Consider the following 24384-nt stretch of genomic DNA (forward strand, 5'->3'; position numbering starts at 1 on the left):
CGGGTTTGGGAGTGGGTGTGTACGGGTTTGGGAGTGGGTGTGTACCGGTTTGGGAGTGGGTGTGTACAGGTTTGGGAGTGGGTGTGTACAGGTTTGGGAGTGGGTGTGTACAGGTTTGGGAGTGGGTGTGTACGGGTTTGCGTATGGGTGTGTACGGGTTTGGCAGTGGGTGTGTACAGGTTTGGGAGTGGGTGTGTACAGGTTTGGGAGTGGGTGTGTACAGGTTTGGGAGTGGGTGTGTACAGGTTTGGGAGTGGGTGTGTACAGGTTTGGGAGTGGGTGTGTACGGGTTTGGGTTTGGGTGTGTACAGGTTTGGGTTTGGGTGTGTACAGGTTTGGGAGTGGGGATGTACGGGTTTGGGAGTGGGTGTGTGCAGGTTTGGGAGTGGGTGTGTACAGGTTTTGGAGTGGGTGTTTACGGGTTTGGGAGTGGGTGTGTACGGGTTTGGGAGTGGATGTGTACAGGTTTGGGAGTGGGTGTGTACAGGTTTGGGAGTGGGTGTGTACGGGTTTGGGAGTGGGTGTGTACGGGTTTGTGAGTGGGTGTGTACAGGTTTGGGAGTGGGTGTGTACAGGTTTGGGAGTGGGTGTGTACAGGTTTGGGAGTGGGTGTGTACGGGTTTTGGAGTGGGTGTGTACGGGTTTGTGAGTGGGTGTGTACAGGTTTGGGAGTGGGTGTGTACAGGTTTGGGAGTGGGTGTGTACAGGTTTGGGAGTGGGTGTGTACGGGTTTGCTTATGGGTGTGTACGGGTTTGGGAGTGGGTGTGTACAGGTTTGGGAGTGGGTGTGTACGGGTTTGGGAGTGGGTGTGTACGGGTTTGGGAGTGGGTGTGTACAGGTTTGGGAGTGGTGTGTACGGGTTTGGGAGTGGGTGTGTACAGGTTTGGGTTTTGGTGTGTACGGGTTTGGGAGTGGGTGTGTACAGGTTTGGGAGTGGGTGTGTACAGGTTTGGGAGTGGGTGTGTACAGGTTTGGGAGTGGGTGTGCACAGGTTTGGGAGTGGGTGTGTACAGGTTTTGGAGTGGTGTGTACAGGTTTGGGAGTGGTGTGTACAGGTTTGGGAGTGGGTGTGTACAGGTTTGGGAGTGGTTGTGTACAAGTTTGGGAGTGGGTGTGTACAGGTTTGGGAGTGGGTGTGTACAGGTTTGGGAGTGGGTGTGTACAGGTTTGGGAGTGGGTGTGTACAGGTTTGGGAGTGGTGTGTACAGGTTTGGGAGTGGGTGTGTACAGGTTTGGGAGTGGGTATGTGCGGGTTTGGGAGTGGGTGTGTACAGGTTTGGATTTGGGTGTGTACAGGTTTGGGAGTGGGTGTGTACAGGTTTGGGTTTGGGTGTGTACAGGTTTGGGAGTGGGTGTGTACAGGTTTGGGAGTGGGTGTGTACAGGTTTGGGAGTGGGTGTGTACGGGTTTGGGAGTGGGTGTGTACAGGTTTGCGTATGGGTGTGTACGGGTTTGGGAGTGGGTGTGTACAGGTTTGGGTTTGGGTGTGTACAGGTTTGGGTTTGGGTGTTTACAGGTTTGGGAGTGGGTGTGTACGGGTTTGGGAGTGGGTGTGTACAGGTTTGGGAGTGGGTGTGTACAGGTTTGGGTTTGGGTGTGTACAGGTTTGGGAGTGTGTGTGTACAGGTTTGGGAGTGGTTGTGTACAGGTTTGGGAGTGGGTGTGTACAGGTTTGGGAGTGGGTGTGTACGGGTTTGGGAGTGGGTGTGTACAGGTTTGGGAGTGGGTGTGTACGGGTTTGGGAGTGGGTGTGTACAGGTTTGGGAGTTGGTGTGTGCAGGTTTGGGAGTGGGTGTGTACGGGTTTGGGAGTGGGTGTGTACAGGTTTGGGTTTGGGTGTGTACAGGTTTGGGAGTGTGTGTGTACAGGTTTGGGAGTGGGTGTGTACAGGTTTGGGAGTGGGTGTGTACAGGTTTGGGAGTGGGTGTGTACATGTTTGGGAGTGGGTGTGTACGGGTTTTGGGAGTGGGTGTGTACAGGTTTGGGAGTTGGTGTGTACAGGTTTGGGAGTGGGTGTGTCCGGGTTTGGGAGTGGGTGTGTACAGGTTTGGGAGTGGGTGTGTGCAGGTTTGGGAGTGGGTGTGTACAGGTTTGGGAGTGGGTGTGTACAGGTTTGGGAGTGGGTGTGTACAGGTTTGGGAGTGGGTGTGTACGGGTTTGGGAGTGGGTTTGTACAGGTTTGGGTTTGGGTGTGTACAGGTTTGGGAGTGGGTGTGTACGGGTTTTGGAGTGGGTGTGTACATGTTTGGGAGTGGTTGTGTACAGGTTTGGGAGTGGGTGTGTACAGGTTTGGGAGTGGGTGTGTACAGGTTTGGGAGTGGGTGTGTACGGGTTTGGGAGTGGGTGTGTACAGGTTTGGGAGTGGTTGTGCACAGGTTTGGGAGTGGGTGTGTACAGGTTTGGGAGTGGGTGTGTACAGGTTTGGGAGTGGATGTGTACAGGTTTGGGAGTGGGTGTGTACAGGTTTGGGAGTGGGTGTGTACAGGTTTGGGAGTGGATATGTACAGGTTTGGGAGTGGGTGTGTACGGGTTTGCGTATGGGTGTGTACCGGTTTGGGAGTGGGTGTGTACGGGTTTGCGAGTGGGTGTGTACAGGTTTGGGAGTGGGTGTGTACAGGTTTGGGAGTGGGTGTGTACGGGTTTGGGAGTGGGTGTGTACAGGTTTGGGAGTGGATGTGTACAGGTTTGGGAGTGGGTGTGTACGGGTTTGGGAGTGGGTGAGTACAGGTTTGGGAGTGGGTGAGTACAGGTTTGGGAGTGGGTGTGTACATGTTTGGGAGTGGGTGTGTACAGGTTTGGGAGTGGGTGTGTACAGGTTTGGGAGTGGGTGTGTACGGGGTTAGGAGTGGGTGTGTACAGGTTTGGGAGTGGGTGTGTACAGGTTTGGGAGTGGGTGTGTACAGGTTTGGGAGTGGGTGTGTACAGGTTTGGGAGTGGTATGTACAGGTTTGGGAGTGGGTGTGTACAGGTTTGGGAGTGGGTGTGTACAGGTTTGGGAGTGGGTGTGTACAGGTTTGGGAGTGGGTGTGTACAGGTTTGGGAGTGGGTGTGTACAGGTTTGCGTATGGGTGTGTACGGGTTTGGGAGTGGGTGTGTACGTGTTTGGGTTTGGGTGTGTACAGGTTTGGGAGTGGGTGTGTACAGTTTTGGGAGTGGGTGTGTACAGGTTTGGGAGTGGGTGTGTACAGGTTTGGGAGTGGGTGTGTACGGGTTTGGGAGTGGGTGTGTACAGGTTTGGGAGTGGGTGTGTACAGGTTTGGGAGTGGGTGTGTACAGGTTTGGGAGTGGGTGTGTACAGGTTTGCGTATGGGTGTGTACGGGTTTGGGAGTGGGTGTGTACGTGTTTGGGTTTGGGTGTGTACAGGTTTGGGAGTGGGTGTGTACAGTTTTGGGAGTGGGTGTGTACAGGTTTGGGAGTGGGTGTGTACAGGTTTGGGAGTGGGTGTGTACGGGTTTGGGAGTGGGTGTGTACAGGTTTGCGTATGGGTGTGTACGGATTTGGGAGTGGGTGTGTACAGGTTTGGGTTTGGGTGTGTACAGGTTTGGGTTTGGGTGTGTACAGGTTTGGGAGTGGGTGTGTACGGGTTTGGGAGTGGGTGTGTACAGGTTTGGGAGTGGGTGTGTACAGGCTTGGGTTTGGGTGTGTACAGGTTTGGGAGTGTGTGTGTCAGGTTTGGGAGTGGTTGTGTACAGGTTTGGGAGTGGGTGTGTACAGGTTTGGGAGTGGGTGTGTATGGGTTTGGGAGTGGGTGTGTACGGGTTTGGGAGTGGGTGTGTACAGGTTTGGGAGTGGTTGTGTCCAGGTTTGGGAGTGGGTGTGTACAGGTTTGGGAGTGGGTGTGTACAGGTTTGGGAGTGGATGTGTACAGGTTTGGGAGTGGGTGTGTACAGGTTTGAGAGTGGGTGTGTACAGGTTTGGGAGTGGATATGTACAGGTTTGGGAGTGGGTGTGTACGGGTTTGCGTATGGGTGTGTATCGGTTTGGGAGTGGGTGTGTACGGGTTTGGGAGTGGGTGTGTACAGTTTTGGGAGTGGGTGTGTACGGGTTTGGGAGTGGGTGTGTACAGGTTTGGGAGTGGATGTGTACAGGTTTGGGAGTGGGTGTGTACGGGTTTGGGAGTCGGTGAGTACAGGTTTGGGAGTGGATGTGTACAGGTTTGGGAGTGGGTGTGTACAGGTTTGGGAGTGGGTGTGTACAGGTTTGGGAGTGGGTGTGTACAGGTTTGGGAGTGGGTGTGTACGGGTTTGGGAGTGGGTGTGTACAGGTTTGGGAGTGGGTGTGTACAGGTTTGGGAGTGGGTGTGTACAGGTTTGGGAGTGGGTGTGTACAGGTTTGGGAGTGGTGTGTACAGGTTTGGGAGTGGGTGTGTTCAGGTTTGGGAGAGGGTGTGTACAGGTTTGGGAGTGGGTGTGTACAGGTTTGGGAGTGGGTGTGTACAGGTTTGGGTTTGGGTGTGTACAGGTTTGGGAGTGGGTGTGTACAGGTTTGGGTTTGGGTGTGTACAGGTTTGGGAGTGGGTGTGTACAGGTTTGGGAGTGGGTGTGTACAGGTTTGGGAGTGGGTGTGTACAGGTTTGGGAGTGGGTGTGTACGGGTTTGGGAGTGGGTGTGTACGGGTTTGGGAGTGGGTGTGTACAGGTTTGCGTATGGGTGTGTACGGGTTTGGGAGTGGGTGTGTACAGGTTTGGGTTTGGGTGTGTACAGGTTTGGGAGTGGGTGTGTACGGGTTTGGGAGTGGGTGTGTACAGGTTTGGGAGTGGGTGTGTACAGGTTTGGGTTTGGGTGTGTACAGGTTTGGGAGTGTGTGTGTACAGGTTTGGGAGTGGTTGTGTGCAGGTTTGGGAGTGGGTGTGTCCAGGTTTGGGAGTGGGTGTGTACGGGTTTGGGAGTGGGTGTGTACAGGTTTGGGAGTGGGTGTGTACGGGTTTGGGAGTGGGTGTGTACAGGTTTGGGAGTGGGTGTGTACAGGTTTGGGAGTGGGTGTGTACGGGTTTGGGAGTGGGTGTGTACAGGTTTGGGTTTGGGTGTGTACAGGTTTGGGAGTGTGTGTGTACAGGTTTGGGAGTGGGTGTGTACAGGTTTGGGAGTGGGTGTGTACAGGTTTGGGAGTGGGTGTGTACAGGTTTGGGAGTGGGTGTGTACGGGTTTTGGGAGTGGGTGTGTACAGGTTTGGGTTTGGGTGTTTACAGGTTTGGGAGTGGGTGTGTACAGGTTTGGGAGTGGATGTGTACAGGTTTGGGAGTGGGTGTGTACAGGTTTGGGAGTGGGTGTGTACAGGTTTGGGAGTGGGTGTGTACAGGTTTGGGAGTGGGTGTTTACGGGTTTGGGAGTGGGTGTGTACAGGTTTGGGAGTGGGTGTGTACAGGTTTGGGAGTGGGTGTGTACGGGTTTGGGAGTGGGTGTGTACAGGTTTGGGAGTGGGTGTGTACAGGTATGGGAGTGGGTGTGTACGGGTTTGGGAGTGGGTGTGTACGGGTTTGGGAGTGGATGTGTACAGGTTTGGGAGTGGGTGTGTACGGGTTTGGGAGTGGGTGAGTACAGGTTTGGGAGTGGGTGAGTACAGGTTTGGGAGTGGGTGTGTCCAGGTTTGGGAGTGGGTGTGTACAGGTTTGGGAGTGGGAGTGTACAGGTTTGTGAGTGGGTGTGTACAGGTTTGGGAGTGGGTGTGTACAGATTTGGGAGTGGGTGTGTACAGGTTTGGGAGTGGGTGTGTACAGGTTTGGGAGTGGGTGTGTCCGGGTTTGCGAGTGGGTGTGCACGGGTTTGCGTGTGGGTGTGTACGGGTTTGGGAGTGGGTGTGTACAGGTTTGGGAGTGGGTGTGTACAGGTTTGGGAGTGGGTGGGTACGGGTTTTGGGAGTGGGTGTGTACAGGTTTGGGAGTGGGTGTGTACAGGTTTGGGAGTGGGTGTGTACGGGTTTGGGAGTGGGTGTGTCCAGGTTTGGGAGTGGGTGTGTACAGGTTTGGGAGTGGGTGTGTACAGGTTTGGGAGTGGGTGTGTACAGGTTTGGGAGTGGGTGTGTCCGGGTTTGGGAGTGGGTGTGTACAGGTTTGGGAGTGGGTGTGTACGGGTTTTGGAGTGGGTGTGTCCATGTTTGGGAGTGGTTGTGTACAGGTTTGGGAGTGGGTGTGTACAGGTTTGGGAGTGGGTGTGTACAGGTTTGGGAGTGGGTGTGTGCAGGTTTGGGAGTGGGTGTGTACGGGTTTGGGAGTGGGTGTGTACAGGTTTGGGAGTGGGTGTGTACAGGATTGGGAGTGGGTGTGTACAGGTTTGGGAGTGGGTGTGTACAGGTTTGGGAGTGGATGTGTACAGGTTTGGGAGTGGGTGTGTACAGGTTTGGGAGTGGGTGTGTACAGGTTTGGGAGTGGATGTGTACAGGTTTGGGAGTGGGTGTGTTCGGGCTTGCGTATGGGTGTGTATCGGTTTGGGAGTGGGAGTGTACAGGTTTGGGAGTGGGTGTGTACAGGTTTGGGAGTGGGTGTGTACAGGTTTGGGAGTGGGTGTGTACGGGTTTGGGAGTGGGTGTGTACAGGTTTGGGAGTGGATGTGCACAGGTTTGGGAGTGGGTGAGTACAGGTTTGGGAGTGGGTGAGTACAGGTTTGGGAGTCGGTGTGTACAGGTTTGGGAGTGGGTGTGTACAGGTTTGGGAGTGGGTGTGTACAGGTTTGGGAGTGGGTGTGTACAGGTTTGGGAGTGGGTGTGTACAGGTTTGGGAGTGGGTGTGTACAGGTTTTGGAGTGGGTGTGTACAGGTTTGGGAGTGGGTGTGTACAGGTTTGGGAGTGGGTGTGTACAGGTTTGGGAGTGGGTGTGTACGGGTTTGGGAGTGGGTGTGTACAGGTTTGGGAGTGGGTGTGTACAGGTTTGGGAGTGGGTGTGTACAGGTTTGGGAGTGGGTGTGCACAGGTTTGGGAGTGGGTGTGTACAGGTTTGGGAGTGGGTGTGTACAGGTTTGTGAGTGGGTGTGTCCAGGTTTGGGAGTGGGTGTGTACAGGTTTGGGTTTGGGTGTGTCCGGGTTTTGGAGTGGGTGTTTACAGGTTTGGGAGTGGGTGTGTACTGGTTTGGGAGTGGGTGTGTACAGGTTTGGGAGTGGGTGTGTACAGGTTTGGGAGTGAGTGTGTACAGGTTTGGGAGTGGGTGTGTACGGGTTTGGGAGTGGGTGTGTACAGGTTTGGGAGTGGGTGTGTACGGGTTTGGGAGTGGGTGTGTACGGGTTTGCGTATGGGTGTGTACGGGTTTGGGAGTGGGTGTGTACAGGTTTGGGAGTGGGTGTGTACGGGTTTGCGAGTGGGTGTGTACGGGTTTGGGAGTGGGTGTGTACAGGTTTGCGTATGGGTGTGTACGGGTTTGGGTGTGGGTGTGTACAGGTTTGGGTTTGGGTGTGTACAGGTTTGGGTTTGGGTGTGTACAGGTTTGGGAGTGGGTGTGTAAGGGTTTGGGAGTGGGTGTGTGCAGGTTTGGGAGTGGGTGTGTACAGGTTTGGGTTTGGGTGTGAACAGGTTTGGGAGTGGGTGTGTACAGGTTTGGGAGTGGTTGTGTACAGGTTTGGGAGTGGGTGTGTCCATGTTTAGGAGTGGGTGTGCACAGGTTTGGGAGTGGGTGTGTACAGGTTTGGGAGTGGGTGTGTACGGGCTTGGGAGTGGGTGTGTACAGGTTTGGGAGTGGGTTTGTACAGGTTTGGGAGTGGGTGTGTACAGGTTTGGGAGTGGGTGTGTACAGGTTTGGGAGTGGGTGTGTACAGGTTTGGGAGTGGGTGTGTACAGGTTTGGGAGTGGGTGAGTACAGGTTTGGTAGTGGGTGTGTACAGGTTTGGGAGTGGGTGTGTACAGGTTTGGGAGTGGGTGTGTATGGGTTTGGGAGCGGGTGTGTACGGGTTTGGGATCGGGTGTGTACGGGTTTGGGATCGGGTGTGTACAGGTTTGGGAGTGGGTGTGTACAGGTTTGGGAGTGGGTGTGTACAGATTTGGGAGTGGGTGTGTACAGGTTTGGGAGTGGGTGTGTACAGGTTTGGGAGTGGGTGTGTACAGGTTTGGGAGTGGGTGTGTACAGGTTTGGGAGTGGGTGTGTACAGGTTTGGGAGTGGGTGTGTACAGGTTTGGGAGTGGGTGTGTACAGGTTTGGGAGTGGGTGTGTACAGGTTTGGGAGTGGGTGTGTACAGGTCTGGGTTTGGGTGTGTACAGGTTTGGGAGTGGGTGTGTACAGGTTTGGGAGTGGGTGTGTACAGGTTTGTGAGTGTGTGTGTACAGGTTTGGGAGTGGGTGTGTACGGGTTTGGGAGTGGGTGTGTACAGGTTTGGGAGTGGGTGTGTACAGGTTTGGGAGTGGGTGTGTACGGGTTTGGGAGTGGGTGTGTACAGGTTTGGGAGTGGTGTGTCCGGGTTTGGGAGTGGGTGTGTACAGGTTTGGGAGTGGGTGTGTACAGGTTTGGGAGTGTGTGTGCAGGTTTGGGAGTGGGTGTGTACAGGTTTGGGAGTGGTGTGTACGGGTTTGGGAGTGGTGTGTACGGGTTTGGGAGTGGGTGTGTACAGGTTTGGGTTTGGGTGTGTACGGGTTTGGGATTGGGTGTGTACAGGTTTGGGAGTGGGTGTGTACGGGTTTGGGAGTGGGTGTGTACAGGTTTGGGTTTGGGTGTGTACAGATTTGGGAGTGGGTGTGTACAGGTTTGGGTTTGGGTGTGTACAGGTTTGTGAGTGGGTGTGTACAGGTTTGGGAGTGGGTGTGTACGGGTTTGGGAGTGGGTGTGTACAGGTTTGCGTATGGGTGTGTCCGGGTTTGGGTGTGGGTGTGTACAGGTTTGGGTTTGGGTGTGTACAGGTTTGGGTTTGGGTGTGTACAGGTTTGGGAGTGGGTGTGTACGGGTTTGGGAGTGGGTGTGTGCAGGTTTGGGAGTGGGTGTGTACAGGTTTGGGTTTGGGTGTGCACAGGTTTAAGAGTGGGTGTGTACAGGTTTGGGAGTGGTTGTGTACAGGTTTGGGAGTGGGTGTGTACAGGTTTGGGAGTGGGTGTGTACAGGTTTGGGAGTGGGTGTGTACAGGTTTGGGAGTGGGTGTGTACGGGCTTGGGAGTGGGTGTGTACAGGTTTGGGAGTGGGTGTGTACAGGTTTGGGAGTGGGTGTGTACAGGTTTGGGAGTGGGTGTGTACAGGTTTGGGAGTGGGTGTGAACAGGTTTGGGAGTGGGTGTGTACAGGTTTGGGAGTGGGTGAGTACAGGTTTGGGAGTGGGTGTGTACAGGTTTGGGAGTGGGTGAGTACTGGTTTGGGAGTGGGTGTGTACAGGTTTGGGAGTGGGTGTGTACAGGTTTGGGAGTGGGTGTGTACGGGTTTGGGAGTGGGTGTGTACAGGTTTGGGAGTGGGTGTGTACAGGTTTGGGAGTGGGTGTGTACAGGTTTGGGAGTGGGTGTGTACAGGTTTGGGAGTGGGTGTGTACGGGTTTGGGAGTGGGTGTGTACGGGTTTGGGAGCGGGTGTGTACAGGTTTGGGAGTGGGTGTGTACAGGTTTGGGAGTGGGTGTGTACAGATTTGGGAGTGGGTGTGTACATGTTTGGGAGTGGGTGTGTCCAGGTTTGGGAGTGGGTGTGTACAGGTTTGGGAGTGGGTGTGTACAGGTTTGGGAGTGGGTGTGTACAGGTTTGGGAGAGGGTGTGTACAGGTTTGGGAGTGGGTGTGTACAGGTTTGGGAGTGGGTGTGTACAGGTCTGGGTTTGGGTATGTACAGGTTTGGGAGTGGGTGTGTACAGGTTTGGGAGTGGGTGTGTACAGGTTTGGGAGTGGGTGTGTACAGGTTTGGGAGTGGGTGTGTACAGGTCTGGGTTTGGGTGTGTACAGGTTTGGGAGTGGGTGTGTACAGGTTTGGGAGTGGTTGTGTCCAGGTTTGGGAGTGGGTGTGTACGGGTTTGGGAGTGGGTGTGTACAGGTTTGGGAGTGGGTGTGTCCAGGTTTGGGAGTGGGTGTGTACGGGTTTGGGAGTGGGTGTGTGCAGGTTTGGGAGTGGGTGTGTACAGGTTTGTGAGTGGGTGTGTACAGGTTTGTGAGTGTGTGTGTACAGGTTTGGGAGTGGGTGTGTACAGGTTTGGGAGTGGGTGTGTGCAGGTTTGGGGGTGAGGGGTGTACAGGTTTGGGAGTGGGTGTGTACAGGTTTGGGAGTGGATATGTACAGGTTTGGGAGTGGGTGTGTACGGGTTTGCGTATGGGTGTGTATCGGTTTGGGAGTGGGTGTGTACGGGTTTGGGAGTGGGTGTGTACAGTTTTGGGAGTGGGTGTGTACGGGTTTGGGAGTGGGTGTGTACAGGTTTGGGAGTGGATGTGTACAGGTTTGGGAGTGGGTGTGTACGGGTTTGGGAGTCGGTGAGTACAGGTTTGGGAGTGGGTGAGTACAGGTTTGGGAGTGGGTGTGTACAGGTTTGGGAGTGGGTGTGTACAGGTTTGGGAGTGGGTGTGTACAGGTTTGGGAGTGGGTGTGTACGGGTTTGGGAGTGGGTGTGTACAGGTTTGGGAGTGGGTGTGTACAGGTTTGGGAGTGGGTGTGTACAGGTTTGGGAGTGGGTGTGTACAGGTTTGGGAGTTGGTGTGTACAGGTTTGGGAGTGGTGTGTACAGGTTTGGGAGTGGGTGTGTTCAGGTTTGGGAGTGGGTGTGTTCAGGTTTGGGAGTGGGTGTGTACAGGTTTGGGAGTGGGTGTGTACGGGTTTGGGAGTGGGTGTGTACAGGTTTGGGTTTGGGTGTGTACAGGTTTGGGAGTGGGTGTGCACAGGTTTGGGTTTGGGTGTGTACAGGTTTGGGAGTGGGTGTGTACAGGTTTGGGAGTGGGTGTGTACAGGTTTGGGAGTGGGTGTGTACAGGTTTGGGAGTGGGTGTGTACGGGTTTGGGAGTGGGTGTGTACGGGTTTGGGAGTGGGTGTGTACAGGTTTGCGTATGGGTGTGTACGGGTTTGGGAGTGGGTGTGTACAGGTTTGGGTTTGGGTGTGTACAGGTTTGGGAGTGGGTGTGTACGGGTTTGGGAGTGGGTGTGTACAGGTTTGGGAGTGGGTGTGTACAGGTTTGGGTTTGGGTGTGTACAGGTTTGGGAGTGTGTGTGTACAGGTTTGGGAGTGGTTGTGTGCAGGTTTGGGAGTGGGTGTGTACAGGTTTGGGAGTGGGTGTGTACGGGTTTGGGAGTGGGTGTGTACAGGTTTGGGAGTGGGTGTGTACGGGTTTGGGAGTGGGTGTGTACAGGTTTGGGAGTGGGTGTGTACAGGTTTGGGAGTGGGTGTGTACGGGTTTGGGAGTGGGTGTGTACAGGTTTGGGTTTGGGTGTGTACAGGTTTGGGAGTGTGTGTGTACAGGTTTGGGAGTGGGTGTGTACAGGTTTGGGAGTGGGTGTGTACAGGTTTGGGAGTGGGTGTGTACAGGTTTGGGAGTGGGTGTGTACGGGTTTTGGGAGTGGGTGTGTACAGGTTTGGGAGTGGGTGTGTACAGGTTTGGGAGTGGGTGTGTACAGGTTTGGGAGTGGATGTGTACAGGTTTGGGAGTGGGTGTGTACAGGTTTGGGAGTGGGTGTGTACAGGTTTGGGAGTGGGTGTGTACAGGTTTGGGAGTGGGTGTTTACGGGTTTGGGAGTGGGTGTGTACAGGTTTGGGAGTGGGTGTGTACAGGTTTGGGAGTGGGTGTGTACGGGTTTGGGAGTGGGTGTGTACAGGTTTGGGAGTGGGTGTGTACAGGTATGGGAGTGGGTGTGTACGGGTTTGGGAGTGGGTGTGTACGGGTTTGGGAGTGGATGTGTACAGGTTTGGGAGTGGGTGTGTACGGGTTTGGGAGTGGGTGAGTACAGGTTTGGGAGTGGGTGAGTACAGGTTTGGGAGTGGGTGTGTCCAGGTTTGGGAGTGGGTGTGTACAGGTTTGGGAGTGGGAGTGTACAGGTTTGTGAGTGGGTGTGTACAGGTTTGGGAGTGGGTGTGTACAGATTTGGGAGTGGGTGTGTACAGGTTTGGGAGTGGGTGTGTACAGGTTTGGGAGTGGGTGTGTCCGGGTTTGCGAGTGGGTGTGTACGGGTTTGCGTGTGGGTGTGTACGGGTTTGGGAGTGGGTGTGTACAGGTTTGGGAGTGGGTGTGTACAGGTTTGGGAGTGGGTGGGTACGGGTTTTGGGAGTGGGTGTGTACAGGTTTGGGAGTGGGTGTGTACAGGTTTGGGAGTGGGTGTGTACGGGTTTGGGAGTGGGTGTGTCCAGGTTTGGGAGTGGGTGTGTACAGGTTTGGGAGTGGGTGTGTACAGGTTTGGGAGTGGGTGTGTACAGGTTTGGGAGTGGGTGTGTCCGGGTTTGGGAGTGGGTGTGTACAGGTTTGGGAGTGGGTGTGTACGGGTTTTGGAGTGGGTGTGTCCATGTTTGGGAGTGGTTGTGTACAGGTTTGGGAGTGGGTGTGTACAGGTTTGGGAGTGGGTGTGTACAGGTTTGGGAGTGGGTGTGTGCAGGTTTGGGAGTGGGTGTGTACGGGTTTGGGAGTGGGTGTGTACAGGTTTGGGAGTGGGTGTGTACAGGATTGGGAGTGGGTGTGTACAGGTTTGGGAGTGGGTGTGTACAGGTTTGGGAGTGGATGTGTACAGGTTTGGGAGTGGGTGTGTACAGGTTTGGGAGTGGGTGTGTACAGGTTTGGGAGTGGATGTGTACAGGTTTGGGAGTGGGTGTGTTCGGGTTTGCGTATGGGTGTGTATCGGTTTGGGAGTGGGAGTGTACAGGTTTGGGAGTGGGTGTGTACAGGTTTGGGAGTGGGTGTGTACAGGTTTGGGAGTGGGTGTGTACGGGTTTGGGAGTGGGTGTGTACAGGTTTGGGAGTGGATGTGCACAGGTTTGGGAGTGGGTGTGTACGGGTTTGGGAGTGGGTGAGTACAGGTTTGGGAGTGGGTGAGTACAGGTTTGGGAGTCGGTGTGTACAGGTTTGGGAGTGGGTGTGTACAGGTTTGGGAGTGGGTGTGTACAGGTTTGGGAGTGGGTGTGTACAGGTTTGGGAGTGGGTGTGTACAGGTTTGGGAGTGGGTGTGTACAGGTTTTGGAGTGGGTGTGTACAGGTTTGGGAGTGGGTGTGTACAGGTTTGGGAGTGGGTGTGTACAGGTTTGGGTTTGGGTGTGTCCGGGTTTTGGAGTGGGTGTTTACAGGTTTGGGAGTGGGTGTGTACAGGTTTGGGAGTGGGTGTGTACAGGTTTGGGAGTGGGTGTGTACAGGTTTGGGAGTGAGTGTGTACAGGTTTGGGAGTGGGTGTGTACGGGTTTGGGAGTGGGTGTGTACAGGTTTGGGAGTGGGTGTGTACGGGTTTGGGAGTGGGTGTGTACGGGTTTGCGTATGGGTGTGTACGGGTTTGGGAGTGGGTGTGTACAGGTTTGGGAGTGGTGTGTACGGGTTTGGGAGTGGGTGTGTACAGGTTTGGGTTTGGGTGTGTACGGGTTTGGGAGTGGTGTGTGCAGGTTTGGGAGTGGGTGTGTACAGGTTTGGGAGTGGGTGTGTACGGGTTTGCGAGTGGGTGTGTACGGGTTTGGGAGTGGGTGTGTACAGGTTTGCGTATGGGTGTGTACGGGTTTGGGTGTGGGTGTGTACAGGTTTGGGTTTGGGTGTGTACAGGTTTGGGTTTGGGTGTGTACAGGTTTGGGAGTGGGTGTGTAAGGGTTTGGGAGTGGGTGTGTGCAGGTTTGGGAGTGGGTGTGTACAGTTTTGGGTTTGGGTGTGAACAGGTTTGGGAGTGGGTGTGTACAGGTTTGGGAGTGGTTGTGTACAGGTTTGGGAGTGGGTGTGTACATGTTTAGGAGTGGGTGTGCACAGGTTTGGGAGTGGGTGTGTACAGGTTTGGGAGTGGGTGTGTACGGGCTTGGGAGTGGGTGTGTACAGGTTTGGGAGTGGGTTTGTACAGGTTTGGGAGTGGGTGTGTACAGGTTTGGGAGTGGGTGTGTACAGGTTTGGGAGTGGGTGTGTACAGGTTTGGGAGTGGGTGTGTACAGGTTTGGGAGTGGGTGAGTACAGGTTTGGGAGTGGGTGTGTACAGGTTTGGGAGTGGGTGAGTACAGGTTTGGGAGTGGGTGTGTACAGGTTTGGGAGTGAGTGTGTACAGGTTTGGGAGTGGGTGTGTCCGGGTTTGGGAGTGGGTGTGTACAGGTTTGGGAGTGGGTGTGTACAGGTTTGGTAGTGGGTGTGTACAGGTTTGGGAGTGGGTGTGTACAGGTTTGGGAGTGGGTGTGTATGGGTTTGGGAGCGGGTGTGTACGGGTTTGGGATCGGGTGTGTACAGGTTTGGGAGTGGGTGTGTACAGGTTTGGGAGTGGGTGTGTACAGATTTGGGAGTGGGTGTGTACAGGTTTGGGAGTGGGTGTGTACAGGTTTGGGAGTGGGTGTGTACAGGTTTGGGAGTGGGTGTGTACAGGTTTGGGAGTGGGTGTGTACAGGTTTGGGAGTGGGTGTGTACAGGTTTGGGAGTGGGTGTGTACAGGTTTGGGAGTGGGTGTGTACAGGTTTGGGAGTGGGTGTGTACAGGTTTGGGAGTGGGTGTGTACAGGTTTGGGAGTGGGTGTGTACAGGTTTGGGAGTGGGTGTGTACAGGTCTGGGTTTGGGTGTGTACAGGTTTGGGAGTGGGTGTGTACAGGTTTGGGAGTGGGTGTGTACAGGTTTGTGAGTGTGTGTGTACAGGTTTGGGAGTGGGTGTGTACGGGTTTGGGAGTGGGTGTGTACAGGTTTGGGAGTGGGTGTGTACAGGTTTGGGTTTGGGTGTGTACGGGTTTGGGAGTGGGTGTGTACAGGTTTGGGAGTGGTGTGTACGGGTTTGGGAGTGGGTGTGTACAGGTTTGGGAGTGGGTGTGTACAGGTTTGGGAGTGTGTGTGCAGGTTTGGGAGTGGGTGTGTACAGGTTTGGGAGTGGTGTGTACGGGTTTGGGAGTGGGTGTGTACAGGTTTGGGTTTGGGTGTGTACGGGTTTGGGATTGGGTGTGTACAGGTTTGGGAGTGGGTGTGTACGGGTTTGGGAGTGGGTGTGTACAGGTTTGGGTTTGGGTGTGTACAGATTTGGGAGTGGGTGTGTACAGGTTTGGGTTTGGGTGTGTACAGGTTTGGGAGTGGGTGTGTACAGGTTTGGGAGTGGGTGTGTACGGGTTTGGGAGTGGGTGTGTACGGGTTTGGGAGTGGGTGTGTACAGGTTTGCGTATGGGTGTGTACGGGTTTGGGTGTGGGTGTGTACAGGTTTGGGTTTGGGTGTGTACAGGTTTGGGTTTGGGTGTGTACAGGTTTGGGAGTGGGTGTGTACGGGTTTGGGAGTGGGTGTGTGCAGGTTTGGGAGTGGGTGTGTACAGGTTTGGGTTTGGGTGTGGACAGGTTTAAGAGTGGGTGTGTACAGGTTTGGGAGTGGTTGTGTACAGGTTTGGGAGTGGGTGTGTACAGGTCTGGGTTTGGGTGTGTACAGGTTTGGGAGTGGGTGTGTACAGGTTTGGGAGTGGTTGTGTTCAGGTTTGGGAGTGGGTGTGTACGGGTTTGGGAGTGGGTGTGTACAGGTTTGGGAGTGGGTGTGTACAGGTTTGGGAGTGGGTGTGTACGGGTTTGGGAGTGGGTGTGTGCAGGTTTGGGAGTGGGTGTGTACAGGTTTGGGAGTGGGTGTGTACAGGTTTGTGAGTGTGTGTGTACAGGTTTGGGAGTGGGTGTGTACAGGTTTGGGAGTGGGTGTGTGCAGGTTTGGGGGTGAGGGGTGTACAGGTTTGGGAGTGGGTGTGTACAGGTTTGGGAGTGGTTGTGTGCAGGTTTGGGAGTGGGTGTGTACAGGTTTGGGAGTGGGTGTGTACAGGTTTGTGAGTGTGTGTGTGCAGGTTTGGGAGTGGGTGTGTACAGGTTTGTGAGTGTGTGTGTACAGGTTTGGGAGTGGGTGTGTATGGGTTTGGGAGTGGGTGTGTACAAGTTTGGGAGTGGGTGTGTACAGGTTTGGGGGTGGGTGTGTACAGGTTTGGGAGTGGGTGTGTACAGGTTTGGGAGTGGGTGTGTACAGGTTTGGGAGTGGGTGTGTACAGGTCTGGGTTTGGGTGTGTACGGGTTTGGGAGTGGGTGTGTACAGGTTTGGGAGTGGTTGTGTACAGGTTTGGGAGTGGGTGTGTACAGGTTTGGGTTTGGGTGTGTACAGGTTTGGGAGTGGGTGTGTACAGGTTTGGGAGTGGGTGTGTACGGGTTTGGGAGTGGGTGTGTACGGGTTTGGGAGTGGGTGTGTACAGGTTTGCGTATGGGTGTGTACGGGTTTGGGTGTGGGTGTGTACAGGTTTGGGAGTGGGTGTGTACAGGTTTGGGAGTGGGTGTGTACAGGTTTGGGAGTGGGTGTGTACAGGTTTGGGAGTGGGTGTGTACAGGTTTGGGAGTGGGTGTGTACAGGTCTGGGTTTGGGTGTGTACGGGTTTGGGAGTGGGTGTGTACAGGTTTGGGAGTGGTTGTGTACAGGTTTGGGAGTGGGTGTGTACGGGTTTTGGAGTGGGTGTGTACAGGTTTGTGAGTGTGTGTGTGCAGGTTTGGGAGTGGGTGTGTACAGGTTTGTGAGTGTGTGTGTACAGGTTTGGGAGTGGGTGTGTACAGGTTTGGGAGTGGGTGTGTACAGGTTTGGGAGTGGGTGTGTACAGGTTTGGGAGTGGGTGTGTACAGGTTTGGGAGTGGGTGTGTACAGGTTTGGGTTTGGGTGTGTACGGGTTTGGGATTGGGTGTGTACAGGTTTGGGAGTGGGTGTGTACGGGTTTGGGAGTGGGTGTGTACAGGTTTGGGTTTGGGTGTGTACAGATTTGGGAGTGGGTGTGTACAGGTTTGGGTTTGGGTGTGTACAGGTTTGGGAGTGGGTGTGTACAGGTTTGGGAGTGGGCGTGTACGGGTTTGGGAATGGGTGTGTACGGGTTTGGGAGTGGGTGTGTACAGGTTTGCGTATGGGTGTGTACGGGTTTGGGTGTGGGTGTGTACAGGTTTGTGTTTGGGTGTGTACAGGTTTGGGTTTGGGTGTGTACAGGTTTGGGAGTGGGTGTGTACGGGTTTGGGAGTGGGTGTGTACAGGTTTGGGAGTGGGTGTGTACAGGTTTGGGTGTGGGTGTGTACGGGTTTGGGAGTGGGTGTGTACAGGTTTGGGAGTGGGTGTGTACAGGTTTGGGAGTGGGTGTGTACAGGTTTGGGAGTGGGTGTGTACAGGTTTGGGAGTGGGTGTGTACAGGTTTGGGAGTGGATGTGTACAGGTTTGGGAGTGGGTGTGTACAGGTTTGGGAGTGGGTGTGTACAGGTTTGGGAGTGGGTGTGTACAGGTTTAGGAGTGGGTGTGTACAGGTTTGGGAGTGGGTGTGTACAGGTTTGGGAGTGGGTGTGTACAGGTTTGGGAGTGGGTGTGTACAGGTTTGGGAGTGGGTGTGTACAGGTTTGGGAGTGGGTGTGTACAGGTTTGGGAGTGGGTGTGTACAGGTTTGGGAGTGGATGTGTACAGGTTTGGGAGTGGGTGTGTACAGGTTTGGGAGTGGGTGTGTACAGGTTTGGGAGTGGGTGTGTACAGGTTTGGGAGTGGGTGTGTACAGGTTTGGGAGTGGGTGTGTACAGGTTTGGGAGTGGGTGTGTACAGGTTTGGGAGTGGGTGTGTACAGGTTTGGGAGTGGGTGTGTACAGGTTTGGGAGTGGGTGTGTACAGGTCTGGGTTTGGGTGTGTGCAGGTTTGGGAGTGGGTGTGTACGGGTTTGGGAGTGGGTGTGTACAGGTTTGGGAGTGGGTGTGTACAGGTTTGGGAGTGGATGTGTACAGGTTTGGGAGTGGGTGTGTACAGGTTTGGGAGTGGGTATGTTCAGGTTTGGGAGTGGGTGTGTACAGGTTTGGGAGTGGGTGTGTACAGGTTTGGGAGTGGGTATGTTCAGGTTTGGGAGTGGGTGTGTACAGGTTTGGGAGTGGGTGTGTACAGGTTTGGGAGTGGGTATGTTCAGGTTTGGGAGTGGGTGTGTACAGGTTTGGGAGTGGGTGTGTACGGGTTTGGGAGTGAGTGTGTACAGGTTTGGGAGTGGGTGTGTACAGGTTTGGGAGTGGGTGTGTCCGGGTTTGGGAGTGGGTGTGTACAGGTTTGGGAGTGGGTGTGTACAGGTTTGGGAGTGGGTGTGTACAGGTTTGGGAGTGGGTGTGTACAGTTTTGGGTTTGGGTGTGAACAGGTTTGGGAGTGGGTGTGTACAGGTTTGGGAGTGGTTGTGTACAGGTTTGGGAGTGGGTGTGTACATGTTTAGGAGTGGGTGTGCACAGGTTTGGGAGTGGGTGTGTACAGGTTTGGGAGTGGGTGTGTACGGGCTTGGGAGTGGGTGTGTACAGGTTTGGGAGTGGGTTTGTACAGGTTTGGGAGTGGGTGTGTACAGGTTTGGGAGTGGGTGTGTACAGGTTTGGGAGTGGGTGTGTACAGGTTTGGGAGTGGGTGTGTACAGGTTTGGGAGTGGGTGAGTACAGGTTTGGGAGTGGGTGTGTACAGGTTTGGGAGTGGGTGAGTACAGGTTTGGGAGTGGGTGTGTACAGGTTTGGGAGTGAGTGTGTACAGGTTTGGGAGTGGGTGTGTCCGGGTTTGGGAGTGGGTGTGTACAGGTTTGGGAGTGGGTGTGTACAGGTTTGGTAGTGGGTGTGTACAGGTTTGGGAGTGGGTGTGTACAGGTTTGGGAGTGGGTGTGTATGGGTTTGGGAGCGGGTGTGTACGGGTTTGGGATCGGGTGTGTACAGGTTTGGGAGTGGGTGTGTACAGGTTTGGGAGTGGGTGTGTACAGATTTGGGAGTGGGTGTGTACAGGTTTGGGAGTGGGTGTGTACAGGTTTGGGAGTGGGTGTGTACAGGTTTGGGAGTGGGTGTGTACAGGTTTGGGAGTGGGTGTGTACAGGTTTGGGAGTGGGTGTGTACAGGTTTGGGAGTGGGTGTGTACAGGTTTGGGAGTGGGTGTGTACAGGTTTGGGAGTGGGTGTGTACAGGTTTGGGAGTGGGTGTGTACAGGTTTGGGAGTGGGTGTGTACAGGTTTGGGAGTGGGTGTGTACAGGTCTGGGTTTGGGTGTGTACAGGTTTGGGAGTGGGTGTGTACAGGTTTGGGAGTGGGTGTGTACAGGTTTGTGAGTGTGTGTGTACAGGTTTGGGAGTGGGTGTGTACGGGTTTGGGAGTGGGTGTGTACAGGTTTGGGAGTGGGTGTGTACAGGTTTGGGTTTGGGTGTGTACGGGTTTGGGAGTGGGTGTGTACAGGTTTGGGAGTGGTGTGTACGGGTTTGGGAGTGGGTGTGTACAGGTTTGGGAGTGGGTGTGTACAGGTTTGGGAGTGTGTGTGCAGGTTTGGGAGTGGGTGTGTACAGGTTTGGGAGTGGTGTGTACGGGTTTGGGAGTGGGTGTGTACAGGTTTGGGTTTGGGTGTGTACGGGTTTGGGATTGGGTGTGTACAGGTTTGGGAGTGGGTGTGTACGGGTTTGGGAGTGGGTGTGTACAGGTTTGGGTTTGGGTGTGTACAGATTTGGGAGTGGGTGTGTACAGGTTTGGGTTTGGGTGTGTACAGGTTTGGGAGTGGGTGTGTACAGGTTTGGGAGTGGGTGTGTACGGGTTTGGGAGTGGGTGTGTACGGGTTTGGGAGTGGGTGTGTACAGGTTTGCGTATGGGTGTGTACGGGTTTGGGTGTGGGTGTGTACAGGTTTGGGTTTGGGTGTGTACAGGTTTGGGTTTGGGTGTGTACAGGTTTGGGAGTGGGTGTGTACGGGTTTGGGAGTGGGTGTGTGCAGGTTTGGGAGTGGGTGTATACAGGTTTGGGTTTGGGTGTGGACAGGTTTAAGAGTGGGTGTGTACAGGTTTGGGAGTGGTTGTGTACAGGTTTGGGAGTGGGTGTGTACAGGTCTGGGTTTGGGTGTGTACAGGTTTGGGAGTGGGTGTGTACAGGTTTGGGAGTGGTTGTGTTCAGGTTTGGGAGTGGGTGTGTACGGGTTTGGGAGTGGGTGTGTACAGGTTTGGGAGTGGGTGTGTACAGGTTTGGGAGTGGGTGTGTACGGGTTTGGGAGTGGGTGTGTGCAGGTTTGGGAGTGGGTGTGTACAGGTTTGGGAGTGGGTGTGTACAGGTTTGTGAGTGTGTGTGTACAGGTTTGGGAGTGGGTGTGTACAGGTTTGGGAGTGGGTGTGTGCAGGTTTGGGGGTGAGGGGTGTACAGGTTTGGGAGTGGGTGTGTACAGGTTTGGGAGTGGTTGTGTGCAGGTTTGGGAGTGGGTGTGTACAGGTTTGGGAGTGGGTGTGTACAGGTTTGTGAGTGTGTGTGTGCAGGTTTGGGAGTGGGTGTGTACAGGTTTGTGAGTGTGTGTGTACAGGTTTGGGAGTGGGTGTGTATGGGTTTGGGAGTGGGTGTGTACAAGTTTGGGAGTGGGTGTGTACAGGTTTGGGGGTGGGTGTGTACAGGTTTGGGAGTGGGTGTGTACAGGTTTGGGAGTGGGTGTGTACAGGTTTGGGAGTGGGTGTGTACAGGTCTGGGTTTGGGTGTGTACGGGTTTGGGAGTGGGTGTGTACAGGTTTGGGAGTGGGTGTGTACAGGTTTGGGTTTGGGTGTGTACAGGTTTGGGAGTGGGTGTGTACAGGTTTGGGAGTGGGTGTGTACGGGTTTGGGAGTGGGTGTGTACGGGTTTGGGAGTGGGTGTGTACAGGTTTGCGTATGGGTGTGTACGGGTTTGGGTGTGGGTGTGTACAGGTTTGGGAGTGGGTGTGTACAGGTTTGGGAGTGGGTGTGTACAGGTTTGGGAGTGGGTGTGTACAGGTTTGGGAGTGGGTGTGTACAGGTTTGGGAGTGGGTGTGTACAGGTCTGGGTTTGGGTGTGTACGGGTTTGGGAGTGGGTGTGTACAGGTTTGGGAGTGGTTGTGTACAGGTTTGGGAGTGGGTGTGTACGGGTTTTGGAGTGGGTGTGTACAGGTTTGTGAGTGTGTGTGTGCAGGTTTGGGAGTGGGTGTGTACAGGTTTGTGAGTGTGTGTGTACAGGTTTGGGAGTGGGTGTGTACAGGTTTGGGAGTGGGTGTGTACAGGTTTGGGAGTGGGTGTGTACAGGTTTGGGAGTGGGTGTGTACAGGTTTGGGAGTGGGTGTGTACAGGTTTGGGTTTGGGTGTGTACGGGTTTGGGATTGGGTGTGTACAGGTTTGGGAGTGGGTGTGTACGGGTTTGGGAGTGGGTGTGTACAGGTTTGGGTTTGGGTGTGTACAGATTTGGGAGTGGGTGTGTACAGGTTTGGGTTTGGGTGTGTACAGGTTTGGGAGTGGGTGTGTACAGGTTTGGGAGTGGGCGTGTACGGGTTTGGGAATGGGTGTGTACGGGTTTGGGAGTGGGTGTGTACAGGTTTGCGTATGGGTGTGTACGGGTTTGGGTGTGGGTGTGTACAGGTTTGGGTTTGGGTGTGTACAGGTTTGGGTTTGGGTGTGTACAGGTTTGGGAGTGGGTGTGTACGGGTTTGGGAGTGGGTGTGTACAGGTTTGGGAGTGGGTGTGTACAGGTTTGGGTGTGGGTGTGTACGGGTTTGGGAGTGGGTGTGTACAGGTTTGGGAGTGGGTGTGTACAGGTTTGGGAGTGGGTGTGTACAGGTTTGGGAGTGGGTGTGTACAGGTTTGGGAGTGGGTGTGTACAGGTTTGGGAGTGGATGTGTACAGGTTTGGGAGTGGGTGTGTACAGGTTTGGGAGTGGGTGTGTACAGGTTTGGGAGTGGGTGTGTACAGGTTTAGGAGTGGGTGTGTACAGGTTTGGGAGTGGGTGTGTACAGGTTTGGGAGTGGGTGTGTACAGGTTTGGGAGTGGGTGTGTACAGGTTTGGGAGTGGGTGTGTACAGGTTTGGGAGTGGGTGTGTACAGGTTTGGGAGTGGGTGTGTACAGGTTTGGGAGTGGATGTGTACAGGTTTGGGAGTGGGTGTGTACAGGTTTGGGAGTGGGTGTGTACAGGTTTGGGAGTGGGTGTGTACAGGTTTGGGAGTGGGTGTGTACAGGTTTGGGAGTGGGTGTGTACAGGTTTGGGAGTGGGTGTGTACAGGTTTGGGAGTGGGTGTGTACAGGTTTGGGAGTGGGTGTGTACAGGTTTGGGAGTGGGTGTGTACAGGTCTGGGTTTGGGTGTGTGCAGGTTTGGGAGTGGGTGTGTACGGGTTTGGGAGTGGGTGTGTACAGGTTTGGGAGTGGGTGTGTACAGGTTTGGGAGTGGATGTGTACAGGTTTGGGAGTGGGTGTGTACAGGTTTGGGAGTGGGTATGTTCAGGTTTGGGAGTGGGTGTGTACAGGTTTGGGAGTGGGTGTGTACAGGTTTGGGAGTGGGTATGTTCAGGTTTGGGAGTGGGTGTGTACAGGTTTGGGAGTGGGTGTGTACAGGTTTGGGAGTGGGTATGTTCAGGTTTGGGAGTGGGTGTGTACAGGTTTGGGAGTGGGTGTGTACGGGTTTGGGTTTGGGTGTGTGCAGGTTTGGGAGTGGGTGTGTACGGGTTTGGGAGTGTGTGTGTACAGGTTTGGGAGTGGGTGTGTACAGGTTTGGGAGTGGGTGTGTACAGGTTTGGGAGTGGGTATGTTCAGGTTTGGGAGTGGGTGTGTACAGGTTTGGGAGTGGGTGTGTACGGGTTTGGGTTTGGGTGTGTGCAGGTTTGGGAGTGGGTGTGTACGGGTTTGGGAGTGGGTGTGTACAGGTTTGGGAGTGGGTGTGTACAGGTTTGGGAGTGGGTGTGTACAGGTTTGGGAGTGGGTGTGTACAGGTTTGGGAGTGGGTATGTTCAGGTTTGGGAGTGGGTGTGTACAGGTTTGGGAGTGGGTGTGTACGGGTTTGGGTTTGGGTGTGTACAGGTTTGGGAGTGGGTGTGTACAGGTTTGGGAGTGGGTGTGTACAGGTTTGGGAGTGGGTGTGTACAGGTTTGGGAGTGGGTGTGTACAGGTTTGGGAGTGGGGATGTACGGGTTTGGGAGTGGGTGTGTACAGGTTTGGGAGTGGGTGTGTACAGGTTTGGGAGTGTGTGTGTACAGGTTTGGGAGTGGGTGTGTACAGGTTTGGGAGTGGGTGTGTACAGGTTTGGGAGTGGGTGTGTACAGGTTTGGGAGTGGGTGTGTACAGGTTTGGGAGTGGGTGTGTACAGGTTTGGGAGTGGGTGTGTACAGGTTTGGGAGTGGGTGTGTACAGGTTTGGGAGTGGGTGTGTACAGGTTTGGGAGTGGGTGTGTACAGGTTTGGGAGTGGGTGTGTACAGGTTTGGGAGTGGGTGTGTACAGGTTTGGGAGTGGGTGTGTACAGGTTTGGGAGTGGGTGTGTGCAGGTTTGGGAGTACATGTAATTCTCCTCTATCCCCACCTCCATTCACCTCCCCGTGTGGGCTCACCTCACCTTCTTCCACCCACCCCACCCTTTCTTTCCTGTTTGGTTCGAAACCCCTCTCCGCACACACGTCACTGTGAATCACCCATTGCCTCATGAGAGCTGCTGTCTCGATGGCCAGCCTTACAATGGGGGAATGAGCAAACCCCAAACATTCCCTGCTTCACACTTTTCTTGCACGAAAGGTAGCAAAATCAAATCCACAATTCCTGAAAGAGTTAACCCTTGTCCCCGCCCCCCCTGCCGACCCACTTCCCCTCCGCCCCGTCTAATCCCCAATGGTTATCCCCCGGTGAGAATATTTGATTGAAACCTGCTTCGAAGGTAACACTGGAGGGATCAACGGCCTGAGGCAATCCTTTCAACTCCAATTCAATGGCTATCGGGCAATAACAGAGAGTTTAAACCTCCTTTCTCGTGGAGCAGAAAGACTCCTCAAGGAACAGAACGTGCTGCAGCAGCGCAGCATTGAAGTTTGCCGTTGCCCTCACTGAAAGGCTTGTCTTGTTCGCTGTGTCAAGTATTTCTCCAGCTCCCTGCTCCCCCCCCCCCTCCCTCCTGTCAATGGGGTTCCTTCCTTCCCACTCCCAGGGAGTTCCGACCCCTTCCATTACTCACTCTGGTGAGGTTTCCTCCTTCAGTGACGTTGTGGCTGAATTGGGTTGATTCTCCAGATGGCATGCGAGGTAACCCTCTCCTGCCCAGCCGGGCACTCGCCAACTCCCTGATCCTGGTGGGCACTTCACAGCGAGCAGAGCTGCTAACTCCTGGGTGACTTGTCAGAGTGTGACACAGGGCTCTGTCTCTGTTCGAGGGCGGAGTGTACACCAAACACATGTTTACACCAGATAACCAGCATCCAACTCACGTTCAAGGCTGTAGCCTAGCCTTCGTCAAATCAGCAAGGGGTTACCACAGGTCAAATCTCAGTACTCGCGACCTCACTCTATGCTTGGCCCGGGTCGCTCTCTCTCTCTCCATATATCTCCCTGTTTCCCTGTGTCTCTCTCTCTCTATTATATATATATCTCCGTTTCTCTCTCTCTCTCTCTATTATATATATATATCTCAGTTTCCCTGTCT

General features: G+C 54.4%; 1 long non-coding RNA gene across 1 annotated transcript in view; it reads right to left on the reverse strand.

The window, feature by feature from the left end:
* The window catches only part of LOC137311553 (uncharacterized), an 88705-nt gene extending 64603 nt beyond the window's left edge, over nt 1-24102 (reverse strand). The window contains exon 1 of the long non-coding RNA XR_010960461.1: nt 23920-24102. This is a non-coding gene — a long non-coding RNA (uncharacterized lncRNA). The remainder of the gene's footprint in view (nt 1-23919) is intronic.
* Nucleotides 24103-24384: the final 282 nt, after the last annotated feature.

The sequence above is a fragment of the Heptranchias perlo genome, unplaced genomic scaffold (assembly GCF_035084215.1).
Source record: "Heptranchias perlo isolate sHepPer1 unplaced genomic scaffold, sHepPer1.hap1 HAP1_SCAFFOLD_351, whole genome shotgun sequence".
NCBI classification, from domain to species: Eukaryota; Metazoa; Chordata; class Chondrichthyes; order Hexanchiformes; family Hexanchidae; genus Heptranchias; species Heptranchias perlo.